Source organism: Euleptes europaea, chromosome 4 (genome assembly GCF_029931775.1).
Source record: "Euleptes europaea isolate rEulEur1 chromosome 4, rEulEur1.hap1, whole genome shotgun sequence".
Classification (NCBI taxonomy): domain Eukaryota; kingdom Metazoa; phylum Chordata; class Lepidosauria; order Squamata; family Sphaerodactylidae; genus Euleptes; species Euleptes europaea.
In genome coordinates this window covers 13,017,478-13,031,263 of record NC_079315.1, presented here as the reverse complement: position 1 = coordinate 13,031,263, position 13,786 = coordinate 13,017,478, and positions in this window count along the sequence as shown.

Genomic DNA, 13,786 nt, shown 5'->3' with positions numbered 1-13,786 from the left:
GAGACCAACACAATTTCTAGGGAATAAGCTTTTGAGAGTCAAAGCTCTCAATTTGCCTCTTGAAACCTTATACCTCAAAAATCTTGTTGGTCTCTAAGCTGCTACTGGACTCAAATCTAGCTCAACACACCTTGAACACATGAACACCTACCTTCAAATTTCAAAAATTTCACCAACCCTTTGAAACTATGTTGATGATTAAAATCTCGCAGCTGTTATGAATGAAATGTGCCTTCAGTTTGAACTTGGGAAGTGTGTCTCAGTCATCTGAAGTTTGGGAAATGCTTTGTCATATAGAACACGTCGCAGCACAACAAAATACCCCAATGATAAATACCCCTATGCCGATGATACTACATTACTGGCAGAAAATAGCGTAGACTTGAAACGACCACTGCCGAAAGTTCAAGGAGAAAGTGCCAAAGCAGGACTGCAGCTGAGCATCAAGAAGACAAAAGTAATGACTACAGGAGAATTACTCAACTTTAGGGTTGACAATGAGGAAACTGAAATTGTGCAAGGTTTTCTATTCCTGGGCTCCACCATCAACCAAAAGGGAGACTGCAGCCAAGAAATCAGAAGGAGATTGAGACTGGGAAGGGCAGCCATGAAGGAGCTAAAAAAGATTCTGAAGTATAAGGAGTACAATGGCATGGATTAAGTTGATCTTGGTTGTCAGTGACACTTTGGGCGAAAACGCATGGTCGCTTTAGCCTCCTTTAATCCCTGTTTCAGCCAGGATTCAGCCAGGATCGAACGCACGTTCTGTGAAACTCATGCGTTGAATCCTGGCTGAAACAGGGAATAAAGGAGGCTAAAGCGACCATGCGTTTTCACCCAAAGTGTCACTGGCAACCAAGATGAAGTTAATCCATTCCATCGTACTCCCTATTACTATGTATGGGTGTGAAAGCTGGACAATGAAGAAAGCTGACAGGAAGAAAGTAGATTCCTTTGAAATGTGGTGCTGGAGGAGAGTGTTACGGATACCCTGGACTGCCAAAAACAACAACAACAACCAGTGGGTTCTAGATCAAATCAAGCCTGAACTGACCCCAGAAGCTAACATGACTAAACTGAGGCTGTCGTACTTTGGTCACATATTGAGAAGACCAGAGTCACTGGAAAAGACAACCATGCTAGGAAAAGTGGAAGGCAGCAGGAAAAGAGGAAGACCCAACAAGTCATGGATTGACTCTATAAAGGAAGCCCCGGCCCTCAATTTGCAAGATCCAAGCAAAGCTGTTTAGGATATAGGGTTCGGAGGATATTGATTCATAGGGTCGCCAGGAGTAGAAGCGACTTGACGGCACTTAACACACACACACATTGAACCACGAGCACCCTTCCCCCTAAATCGGAGGACAAAATATACAGAGGCAACAATTTATGGCTAGTAGGTAAATATTCCTCCGACACAGGCACTCCCTTTCTGACTTTTTGCCTCCTGTGCTAATCTAGACAACTACCGGAAAGGGTGCGGCCGAGCCCTGAAAATCTGTAACTCTGGCTGCAGATATTAAAGCCGGTGCGTTGAAATGACACGTTCCACTTTGCAATCCATTGTAATTGCCTGTAGCCCCCTGCTGGCCACTGTGTTTTGTATCTCAACTGTGAAGAGTTTTGTGATTGGGTCTGAAACAACTTAGACAAATTTCACATGCGGTGCTTCGAGGGCATTTGAGCCAGCATGGTGTAGTGGTTAAGAGCGGTGGTTTGGAGTAGTGGACTCTGATTTGGATCCTCCACTCCTCCACATGAGCGGCGGAGGCTAAGCTGATGAACTGGATTTGTTTCCCCTCTCCTACTGTCCTTGGGCTAGTCACAGCTCTCTTAGAGCTCTCTCAGCCTCACCTACCTCACAGGGTGTCTGTTGTGGGGAGGGGAAGGAAAGGTGATTGTAAGGCGGTTTGATTCTTCCTTAAGTGGTAGAGAAAGTCGGCATATAAAAACCAACTCTTCTTCTTCTCTCCTGACTTTGAGGTGCATGGGCAAAAGAAAGAAACACACTTTTCTGATTTAAGTTTTTAAATCCATTGTTAAAGCGTGCTGGATTTACTGCCACATTTCAACCTTCCTGGGTGTTTTTGTATCATCTGTAACCAGATGCATTCTACCTAAAGCCCACTTTTAATTCTCTACCCAGTCAGCCAAGGACATAAAGAAAAGATCCTTTTCTTTCTAGACTTGAAAGTAGCTTGCATGCGCTCAGAGAGGATGGTGGTATACTGAGGTTCTGTACTACGTTGATTCTTTAGTTGTTAAGAGCGGCCAGAATACTCCATAGGAGCCAAAACTATAGAAGGTATCTTATATGTGGTTGCCACTGAATGGACACTAGCCAATAGGGATGGGTTTTTTGTGCTGTCGGCGAAAGCTGAGCTGGAGTAGGGACCTTGGTATGGATGATAGTGATGCTGGGGAAATCCTGAGCTAGGGCTAAGAATTTAGGATTGCCAACTTTCGGGTACTAGCTGGAGATCTCCTACTATTACAAGTGATCTCCAGCTGATAGAGATCAGTTCACCTGGAGAAAGTGGCCACTTTGGCTATTGGACTCTATGGCATTGAAGTCCCTCTCCTCCCTAAACCCCGCTCTCCTTAGGCGCCACCCCAAAAACCTCCCACCGGTGACAAACAGGGACCTGGCAACCCTATAAGGAAAGAGAACTAGTTTTATTGGGGGGGGGGGCTTCTCTCTTACGGAGAGCTCGGTATTCCTAGACATACTGTATGGTAAGTTGCGGTTTTTTTAGTTCCCCAACTTTTAAAAAATTTTCTGGGGACCCAATGTTTTACTTAGCTTTACAGGAAAAAATATATACTTTAGTCCTTTGTGATCCCCCCCCCCCCCGTGAGCTTTTGATCCAAAAGGTGGAGCCACTCATAAAGCTGGGCCAGGCTGATCGTGACAGGCTAGGGTTCCCAGCTCCGGTTTGGGAAACACCTGGAGAGTTTGGGGGTGGAGCGTGAGGAGGGCGGGGTTTGGGGAGGGGATGGACCTCAGCGGGATATAACGCCATTTTCTCCAGGGAACTGATCTCTGTCGCCTGGAGATCGGTTGTAATAGCGGGAGATCTCCAGCCACCACCTGGAGGTTGACAACCCTATCACAAACAGATCTTGCTCTGCCGAACATCGTGATGAACATCCTTCAATCGAAATACCCTTACTAATGTGACCCCGATGCCATATCTTGTTAATCTGGAAAATCCTGATTATAGGAGGGCCTTTACCTTGTTACGCTGCAATGCTCTCCCTTCAGCTATAATGGAAGGTAGATACAAGAAGATCCCCTATGGTGAACGTGTATGCCCTTGTTCTAATGGGAGCATAGAGACCCTTGAACATGTCATTTATGACTTCAAAATTTATAATAAAATAAGAGAAGACATTTCCCTTGTAATAGCTGACCATTCAGGGAGCACTAGAGCGACTCGCCTTTCTAACTTGCTCTCAGTTAAAGACACCGAGCTAACTTTTAAAATGGCCAAATTTGGATGGCGAATTAGGAAGGCTAGACGAGCATGGGTCGAACCCAACAACTGAGTTTTAACTGTGTTCTAGTTACGCTTATGGTTTTAATAGTTCCCCTATGAATGTTTGATTATATATTTATTGATGTATTGATGTATATAGCTACTATTTTATTATGTAAAAGTTTTTTATTGTTGGTCTGGGACCGTATTAAACATTTCGCATACCCCTTATTTCTCTGGAGAGCAAGAAAAGGCCACTGTGTCCTTTCTTCTGTGGGCAGGTGGCAACGAGAGGAATGTTCCTTCTGGCAGGGAGGGAGGGTGCAAACTCCCCGCAGCTGCTGCTTCTGCGGGTGAGGGCGGGGGCCTGGCCGGTCTTCTCTGTAGTCTTCTTCCTGCGAGGGCGGGGACAGTATCTCCCAGCGGCCCTTCATTCTTTGGCCAAGGACAGAGGTCAGAGTGTCCTTTCCCTTCCCTTCTATACGCCTATTTATGGCACAGTCGCTATTTTTGGCTTTGCCTTCGACTGCCCCATCCCTCTAGAGCCAGCGTGGTGTAGTGGTTAAGAGCGGTGGTTTGGAGAGGTGGACTCTGATCTGGGGAACCGGGGTTGATTCCCCACTCCTCCCCGTGAGCGGCGGAGGCGAATCTGGGGAACTCAATTTGTTTCCCCGCTCCTGCACACCAAGCCTGCTGGGTGACCTTGGGCCAGTCACACTCTCTCAGCCCCACCTACCTCACAGGGTGTCGACTGGACAAGTTAGAAGTACATTCTAAGTCGTATGTTGATTCGTGACCATTTCTTGGTTGATGCTTTGTTAGGTTTGATCTTTGATAACAGTTATTCTATGCACACACTGATATAGTTTTGACTATTCTTTTGGTCACTGGTCACCAAGATTAAGTTAATTCATGCCATCATATTCCCTATTACTATGTATGAGTGTGAAAGCTGGACATTGAAGAAAGCTGATAGGAAAAAAGTAGATTCCTTTGAAATGTGGTGTTGGAGGAGCGTGTTACGGATACCCTAGACTGCCCACCCCCCAAAAAAACAGTGGGCTATAGATCAAATCAAGCCTGAACTGACTCTAGAAGCTAAAATGACTAAACTGAGGCTATCGTATTTTGGTCACATTTTGAGAAGACAAGAGTCCCTGGAAAAGACAATCATGCTAGGAAAAGTTGAGGGCAGCAGGAAGAGGAAGACCCAACAAGAGATGGATGGACTCAATAAAGGAAGCCTCAACCCTCAATTTGTAAGATCTGAGCAAGGCTGTCAAAGATAGGACATTTTGGAGGACATTGATTCATAGGGTTGCCATGAGTCAGAAGCGACTTGACGGCACTTAACACACACACACATTCATTGGGTCATTGCTGCTGTTGTTTATGATAGCCTTATTTAACTTACAGCCCACCTGGAGGTTGGCAGCCCTAAGCAGCTACAGGTGTGCTGTCGCCAGCAATTCCACAACATTTCAGCGGGGTTCCTGATGACGGCTTGGCCATATAATTTGCCCCAGCCAGGGGGATGAAATGATCCCCGCAAGCCTTATTTGGTGATGCCGGCAACTTCCCCATGTGCTTTGGACTCAGCGAATATTGTTGATATGCCGTGGTTGGGACTTAAGCTTCAGACATATTGGAAATGGCTCTCTCGACCCTAACACGTTGTTCAGTGGGCTACTTCTTCCCTTAAACCTGCTTTTGAGATTGACAGTGCATTCCTGAGATTTCGGCGTTCAGGGACGGTGGGGAGGAGGCGCCTCTACAGCGCCTCCTAACCCGTTTCCCCGGCACCGAAAACTTTAAAAAAAAGCCTTTTAAAGGCTTTTTGAATTTTAAATGGAGCTTTTCGCCCCATAGACAAAAGCAACGAATCTCCAGCCGACAGAGATCAGTTCCCCTGGAGAAAATGGCCGCCTTGGCCATTGGACTCCGTGGCATTGAAGTCCCTCCATGCCCCAAACCCCACCCTCCTCAGGCTCCGCCCCAAAAATCTCCCACCGGTGGTGAAGAGGGACCTGGCAACCCTACTCCTGGGATGCGGAACGCCCCCCCAGAATGCCGGCCTTTATGCCAGTGGGATGTTGGCGGAAGGCCCCGCTGGCATTCTGGGGCAGCGCTGCCGCAGTGGCGCCCAGCACCCGGGCCTCCAAGCTAGCGCTGGGGCCACTAATTCCGTCGTAAGTAGTCCAGGCACCGGCGTGGGGGGTCCCAAATGCCAGCGCAGCACCTTCTTGGCCTCCGAAGGGCTTTCGCCCTTAAAGCTCAGGAATGCACTGTGATTCGGCAACAGATTCATGGACTGACATCATGTTGAGCTTGCACATACTCCAAGGAGAGAAATAAATGTTGCTCATTCCATTCAGGCGCATACCAAAATGGGAACGCTGCCGGGTTGGGGGGAGGAGAGAGAAGGATAATATCTGGGGAATCATCTGAGCTCCTCGAAGAGACAAGATGGATAGCTCCTGAAATTGGTATAATTTTAAAACAGTGCTGTTGCAGTCTAGCTAATGTATAATTTATTTGCCATGCTGAAATATCCCAGGGCAGAGGTTTTACTGAATAATCAGGTATTCCTTATCTCCCAAAAAATCTTAGCTCTGCCTGGACATATTCGTGGCGGTTTCATGGCATGATGTAATGGGTTTAGATTTCATGCATTCTTGGAGAATCTGTAAATCTCGATGGTTTGGGGGAAAAACAAAGACAGGAAGGGAGTTAGCCAAGAGCCAATAACATCAGAGATTCTTCTATCACGGCTGGAACAATTATCTGCAATGGTTCTCTCTGGGTTATTTGCAGTACAAACATGTCCTGGTTACATTTCTACATTTCTTGCACATTCCTGGATGGTGAAAAGGATTTCATAGTCCTACAGAACCGACGGGATTATATTTACTTTGTTTGCAGCTGTGAGATTAGGGCACGTCCCCCCAACGATTTAATCCCCGTTTTGCAAACCAATAGGAAATCCCAGGGTCAGCGTTTTATAGGGCCGGTTTCTTTGTGAGCAGAGAACGCTGTAAGTTTGTAATTTGTGCTTTTCAAATAATACAAATTCGGTTTGTGGAGGCGGTCAAATGTTCTGACAGACATTGCTAGCCCCCCCCCCCCAAATAGCATCCCTAAAGAAAGCCAGCATGGTGTAATGATTAAGAGCGGTGGTTTGGAGTGGTGGACTCTGATCTGGAGAACCGGGTTTGAATCGGGTTTGATTCCCCACTCCTCCACATGAGTGGCAGAGGCTAATCTGGTGAACTGGGTTGGTTTCCCCACTCCTACACATGAAGCCAGCTGGGTGACCTTGGGCAAGTGAGAGCTCTGTTAGAGCTCTCTCAGCCTCACCTACCTCACAGGGTGTCTGTTGTGGGGAAGGAAAGGTGATTGTAGGCTGGTTTAATTCCTCCTCAAGTGGTGGAGAAAGTCGGCATGTAAAAAACAACAACTCTCCTCCTCCTTCATCCACCCCAAAGACACTTTGACTTTCCAACTGCCAGTTTCCTGCCACTGAAATTTGTGATGGGTGTCCGGTAGCTAGTAGCCACCGGCCATCAGATGCCACATTAAGAAAGCACTTTCTATCCTTTAGTATTTATTTAGATTTTTATGCCGCCCCATCCCCGGCAATCAGGGCTCAGCCAGTTAACAATATGAATGGGAGCGGAAAGCGCCGCCAAGTCACAGCTGACTCAAGGTGACCCCATAGGGTTTTCAAGGCAAGAGACATTCAGAGGGGATTTGCCATTGCCTGCCTCCTCGTGGAATGAGAGAGCTTTGAGAGAACCATGACCGGCCCAAGGTCTCCCAGCAGGCTTCATGTGGAGGGGTGGGGAATCGAACCCGGTTCTCCAGATTAAAGTCTTCCGCTCTCAACCACTCCACCACGGCCAGTTCCAGAGATGGCCCCCAACGTGGAGGGCTGGCCCTGGCTGTGCCGTCTCAGCAGCAGATGCTGGGAGCAGCTCCCGGGCTGTGCTGTGGCAGACGCCTAAGGCCGCTCTGGGGATGGCCTGGCCCAGCTTCATGCTTTGGCAGGCGTCCCCAGCACAGTGAGCCAGACCCGGCCAGGGATTTCTCCCCCCCCCCCACCGCAAGGGGGAAATGGCAACCCCGTGAGTTTTACGGGTCCCCACTTGTTTATATATCTAATAGCAAAGTTAGCAATTCCCCCCTCTCCCCAAAAAATTTTTTATTAAAGAATATAACACATACAACCCTGACCTGGATGGCCCAGGCTAGCCTGATCTCGGAAGCTAAGCAGGGTCAGCCCTGGTGTAAGCACTTGCCCTATCGAGAACCACTAACCACAGCAGGAGACGAAGTCGTCCAAAGAAGTTGGTTTAATGGTATAATAGGTAAGCAGAGCATAGAGAACCCAAGACAGCAATGGAGGAAACTGGCATGCACTTGATAATATAAAAGCACTGAAAAAAGCATTCAGCAGTACAGTCTCATGAGATTATTTCGAACACATTACAAACAGTACAGAGGCGCCGCTGCTCCCACGGACATCTGCAGGCTTCAAAGGGAACAGGAATGCAAAACAGTCCTTGAAGGAGAGTCGGTGAGAAAACGAAATTAACTGAGACACAGGCCTGACACCTGGTTAGTATTTGGATGGGAGCCCACCAAGTAATACCAGGGTTGCTGTGCAGAGGAAGGCACTGGCAAAATCACCTCTGTTAGTCTCTTGCCATGAAAACCCCAAAAAGGGGTCGCCATAAGTCGGCTGCGACTTGACGGCACTTTACACACACACATAACACATACAATCCCATACCTACAGAGAATCATTGCTTCCAAAGGGGACATGTTTTTAAAGCCATACATGATATTTCTAGTATCAGATTAGTAATCTACTGACCTTAACCATAACTGCTTGTATCATATTAATCGCTATTATAGCAACGTTGAAGCTCAATTTAATGTCATACAAATTACAGCTCGCCGACATCTGATTTTATAATAACCCCCTTAATATTACATACCCTCTAACCTACTAATTTTAACATTCGGTTTATCTAACACCCTCTCAGCGTAGCGTCATTACATATATTCAATATACAATTTCCATTTTCGCTGAAACTCCTCCAGTCTTCTGTTCAGCAAAAAGTTGGCAAATTTTTATATATACTTAAATCCAGTGACTGGGGTTGCGAACAGGCAAGACGGATATTTCTGCAAACCTGAAAAAGGCCCCAGGTTTGCAGAAAAATCTGAAATCATAATAACAAAAAACATTAAAAGGGAAAGGTAGTCCCCCTGTGCAAGCACATTGGAGTTTGTTTTTTAAAGCCCTTCCTTGTCAAGTTTGATTTGGCCCCAGGGCAGCTTGGCCCTGACCAGTGACCACGCTCTCTTGTGACTTGATGCCCAAGAGCATGTGCAGAGCACTTCATGGTCTCTTTGAGAGCCAGCGTGGTGGGGTGGTTAAGAGCAGTGGTTTGGAGCGGTGGACTCTTTATCTGGAGAACCGGGTTTGATTCCCCCCTCCTCCCTTGAGCGACACTGGCGGATACTAATCTGGTGAACCGGATTGGTTTCCCCACTCCTACGCATGAAGCCAGCTGGGTGAATTTGATCTAGTCACAGCTCTCTTAGAGCTCTCTCAGGCCCACCTACCTCACAGGGTGTCTGTAGTGGGGAGGGAAAGGGAAGGTGATTGTAAACTGGTTTGATTCTTCCTTAAGTGGTAGAGGAAGTTGGCATATAAAAACCAACTCTTCTTCTTTGCGTCCTGTAGGGGAGAGCGGCTCAGCATCCAATTTCTTCCTTTGAATACTTAGAAAATCATGGTGTCGCTATGACCTCAGGAGCCCCATGGCGCAGAGTGGTAAGCTGCAGTCCAAGCTCTGCTCACGACCTGAGTTCGATCCCAACGGGAGTCGGTTTCAGGTAGCCAACTCAAGGTTGACTCAGCCGCTTCCATCCTTCCGAGGTCGGTAAAATGAGAACCCAGCTTGCTGCTGGGGGTAAAGGGGAGATGACCGGGGAAGGCACTGGCAAACCACCCCATAAACAAAGTCTGCCTAGTAAACATCGGGATGTGACGTCACCCCATGGGTCAGGAATGACTCGGTGCTTGCACAGGGGACCTTTACCTTACCTTTTTATGACCTCAGGACTGTTTCCCATGGGACTTCGGTGGGCTTAAGACTGGAGGAACTTTGCATAAAATTGCACCGTAGGAGTTGATGTGGTGAAGCGGTTATAGTGTGGAACTAAGACCAGGATCAAATCGCCACAAAGAGGTAAGCCAAGGCCTAGGTGACGTTGTGTGGATAAAATTGAGGAGGGGAGAACGATGCCATAAACAGGTTTGGGTCCCCCTCTGGACCCACTGTGGTGGCTCCCCCCCACCATGCCATATCAACAAGCAATTGATCTACTGTTATCATGTTACCATGTTATCATTATCTATCTGTTAGGTCCATTTTTTTAAGTAAGTCTCTATCCCCTTTCATTGCAGGGATAGAAAGGAAAAGCAGAGTCTAAATTATGAGACCCGTGGCCAGAGGGGTAGGCTGCAGTACGGCAGTCCAAGCTCTGCTCACGACCTGAGTTCGATCCCGACGGAAGTTGGTTTCAGGTAGCCGGCTCAAGGTTGACTCAGCCTCCCATCCTTCCGAGGTTGGTAAAATGAGGACCCAGCTTGCTGCTGGGGGTAAAGCTTAGATGACCCGGGAAGGAAATGGCAAACCACCCAGTAAACAAAAGTCTGCCTAGGAAACGTCGGGATGTGACGTCACCCCATGGGTCAGGAATGACCCGGTGTTTGCACAGGGGACCTTTACCTTTTACAATATCTAAATAAATAAATGTCTAAATAAAACACAGACCTGGGACCTTCTTCTTTCCCACCCACCCTGCGCCTTCGGCCAGTCTCTCTCTCTCTCTCTCAGCTTAACATACCTCTCTGAGCTGTTGCGAGAATAAAATGGAGGGTACGAGTATCTATGCTGCCCAGAACTCTGTGGAGGAAGTGTGGGATAAAAATGTACTAAATTAAGTTTAGATGATTGTGTGTGGGAAATGGGCAGATGTCTGGAACCATCGCATTCAACACCTTCCAAACAAGATGTTCGAGACACAAAATAGACAAATTGGTGACTTCCAGATGGAGACGATATTTTCTGGTGTTTTTGTTACCTCTGCAGCTGCTGATTCAGCGCCGAAGCAACCGGGTTTCCGCTTGTCGAGTTTCCCTACTGTCCTGAATGCCGGCATTTCCCCTACCTCAGCCCCACTGGGGTGGCTTCCCCCATGCCATATCAACAAGCAATTGATCTAGTGTTAGCATCGTACAATGTTATAAAGATCTGTTAGGTCCATTTTTTAAAAAGTAAGTCTCCATCCCCTTTCATTGCGGGGATATAAGGGGGAAGGCATATCTCTGCAGCAAAAAAAGGCTAGAGGCTTATTTTTAACAGAAGCTGGAAATGTAGAAGAACTAACACATAATGTTGTAGTGATTTGTCAATTACTGTTTTTTTTAACAAAATGGAAATTTATTTATTTTTATTTGGAAAGGGTCACCAAGGCAGTTAACAATTTTTTAAAAAATCATGTCACAAAACCACATTTAAAAACCATTAAAACCAACCACATGGACAAACACACAATTAAAACCAGAATGAAAGTACATACAAAGTCATAACAACAATACTTAAAACACTAGGCAGAGAGTAGGGATCACTGAGGGAATGCAGGACAAAGATGACAATTGAGGTTGTTTATTCATGGGTAGTTTCACTCACATTTGCCCCCGGTCTGTCTCAGTTGTTCCTTAATGAGCTGGATTAACTGATCAACAGGTTGCTTTTAAAATACAAATACTAGGTGGGGAACACTTGGAAGCAGCCACCAGAATTAGAGGTTGTTTATGCATGGGTACTTTTGCTCATGTTCGCCTCCCGTCTGTCTCTGTTGTTCCTTGGAGTTATGCATGAGTTTTCCCTCCATTAGAGGCGATCTTGCTGCCAGCCCTCACAAATCCCGGGACTTCCCGTTCCTCTGTTAACCCGATTCTTTCATCTCCCCTGAACTCAGCCCGGGTGAAATCCCCATGTATAATACAAAGCGCGAGACATGCAAGCTTGGTTTTTCTCACAGCCAATTACAAAGCTGTGTGTAAAGAGGCAGGGATTCAAATGCTTCCTGCTTCCTCGGAGCTCTTCCTGACCAGTAGAAAAGCTTTTTAAAACCGAGGGTTGGATTTCTTCCCCCCTTTTAGACTGCTCCGTTTTTTGTTCTTAAAATGCTTTTTTATGCAGCAATTGGGTCTTTTTGGGGGGGTGTGTCTTATAGTAAGCACTACAAGGTAAGCCAATTACAAAGCAGCATTTCAAGGGGCGGGGACTTGGTTTGAGCTTGGAGACGGCTGGTGCATAGATTCCCAACAGGAAAGTGTGGGCCCAGCGAGCAATGTACCTCCAGTACAACTCCCATGCATAAATGGACCAGAAAGAGGAAAGAGCCCTCTGGAGGCCTAAGAAAGAATGGCCACAGTGGGGACCAGGGCAGAGGAAATGATGCCAACATGGGCAGGACCAACAAACATGTGGACTTTCCCACCCACATGGCATCCCCCCCATCTGTGATGAGATCTTTCCTACAAAGACTGTAGATTTAGGAAAGATGGCATCACTAAATTCACCAGGCCATAGTCTTTGGGAATGTATGATGTGATGGAGCTTCCTGTAACCTCCATTCAGTGCTTTTAAAAATTGGATGGGAAACACCACCCAAGAAGAAAAAGGCGCTTCTGTGCTTTTTTTGGTGTGCCTGTTCTTGCAGAAGCACCTGTGAACCAGACTCATGCTGTCAGACTGTGGGACCAGCATGCCTAATGTTGATGCTGACTGGCTGCAGTGCTCCAAGTCGGGGAGAGGCTGTTCCCATTTTTCTCCAGGAGAACTGATTCTTTGGATTATTTTATGAAATTTCCAGGCCCCACCTGGAGTATGGCAAGCCCAGTCACGGGGGCCAGGGTCTCCCCTGTTCTTCCATGCCAAGCCCCCAGATAGCCAAACTGCATATGGGTCGTCCTACTGCCGGTCGTAAAGATGTGCATTATTGCTAACAATAAGGGACGGCCTTCCCAGCAGATGCCATTCACATAGGGTTGCCAACTCCGGGTTGGGAAATACCTGGAGATTTTAGGGGTGGATTCTGAGGATGATGGGGTTTGGAGATGGGAGGGATTTCAATGCCATAATGTTCAATTTCCAACGTGGCCATTTCTCCAGGGGAATTGATGCCTATCACTTGGCGATCAGTTGTAATAGTAGGAGATCTCCAGCCACCACCTGGAGGTTGGCAACCCTACATTCACGTGCATCATTTTGATCTGTTGCCCTTCATTCCTGGGGAAGTTTCTCTCCCTTCCACAAAGGCTGTCCTCCTCAACCCCCCCCCCCAAAAAAAGAAATTGGCCCTACAAGGCGATTGGTGGGGGCAGGCTACAACCTCCATGAGTTTATTCTACAGTGACAGTTCCTCCAGACACATGAAGCTTATACTGAATCAGACCCTTGGTCCATCGAAGTCAGTATTGTCTACTCAGACTGGCAGCGGCTCTCCAGGGTCTCAGGCAGGGGTCTTTCACGTCATTTCCTACTTGCTTGGTCAGAGATAGAAGAAGGAAGGGGGGAAGTTAAAGTAGGGGGAGGTAATTGTGATATATATGTTAGCTTTAATTGAGAATGAGAAAAGATTGAAAGGCAATGTTAATGGATTGTATCGAATATATGAAAAAAACAATTAAAAAAAATTAAAAAAAACAAAACGGGAACGGGGCGGAGGGGAGGCGAGAGCCCAACATCGCTCCCCCCCCCCCCGTGAATGCAAACCCACCGCCCCCAGCTTCGCAGCGCGGCTCCCTCGGCTGGCCAAACGGGCGCGCGGCTGCCGCGGATCCGCGGCAGCCGCGCGCCGCCTGCCGGCGCTGCTCGCCCGCCGCCGCCTGCCTCCTCCTCCTCCTCCTCCTCCTCCAGCCGCGGCTCGGGCGCAGCCAATGGCAGCGGCGCGCCGGCCCCGGCAGCTGTTTACCCAATCTCGCCCCCCCTCCCTCCTCTCCATCCCCTCCATCCCTCCCTGAGCCCCGGCAGCGTCTTCCACCCCGGCGGGCAGAAGGAGGCGACGGCGGCGGGAGGAGGAGGAGGAGGAGAGGCGGGTCCGGCTGCCGGATCGCGCCCCCCGCCCCTGCCTCCCTGCCCCGGGGGTCGGACCGGCATGAGCAGCTGCCCCCGCCCCCCGGTGGGCCGCCCCGGGGACTGAGCGCCGCAGGGACCCGC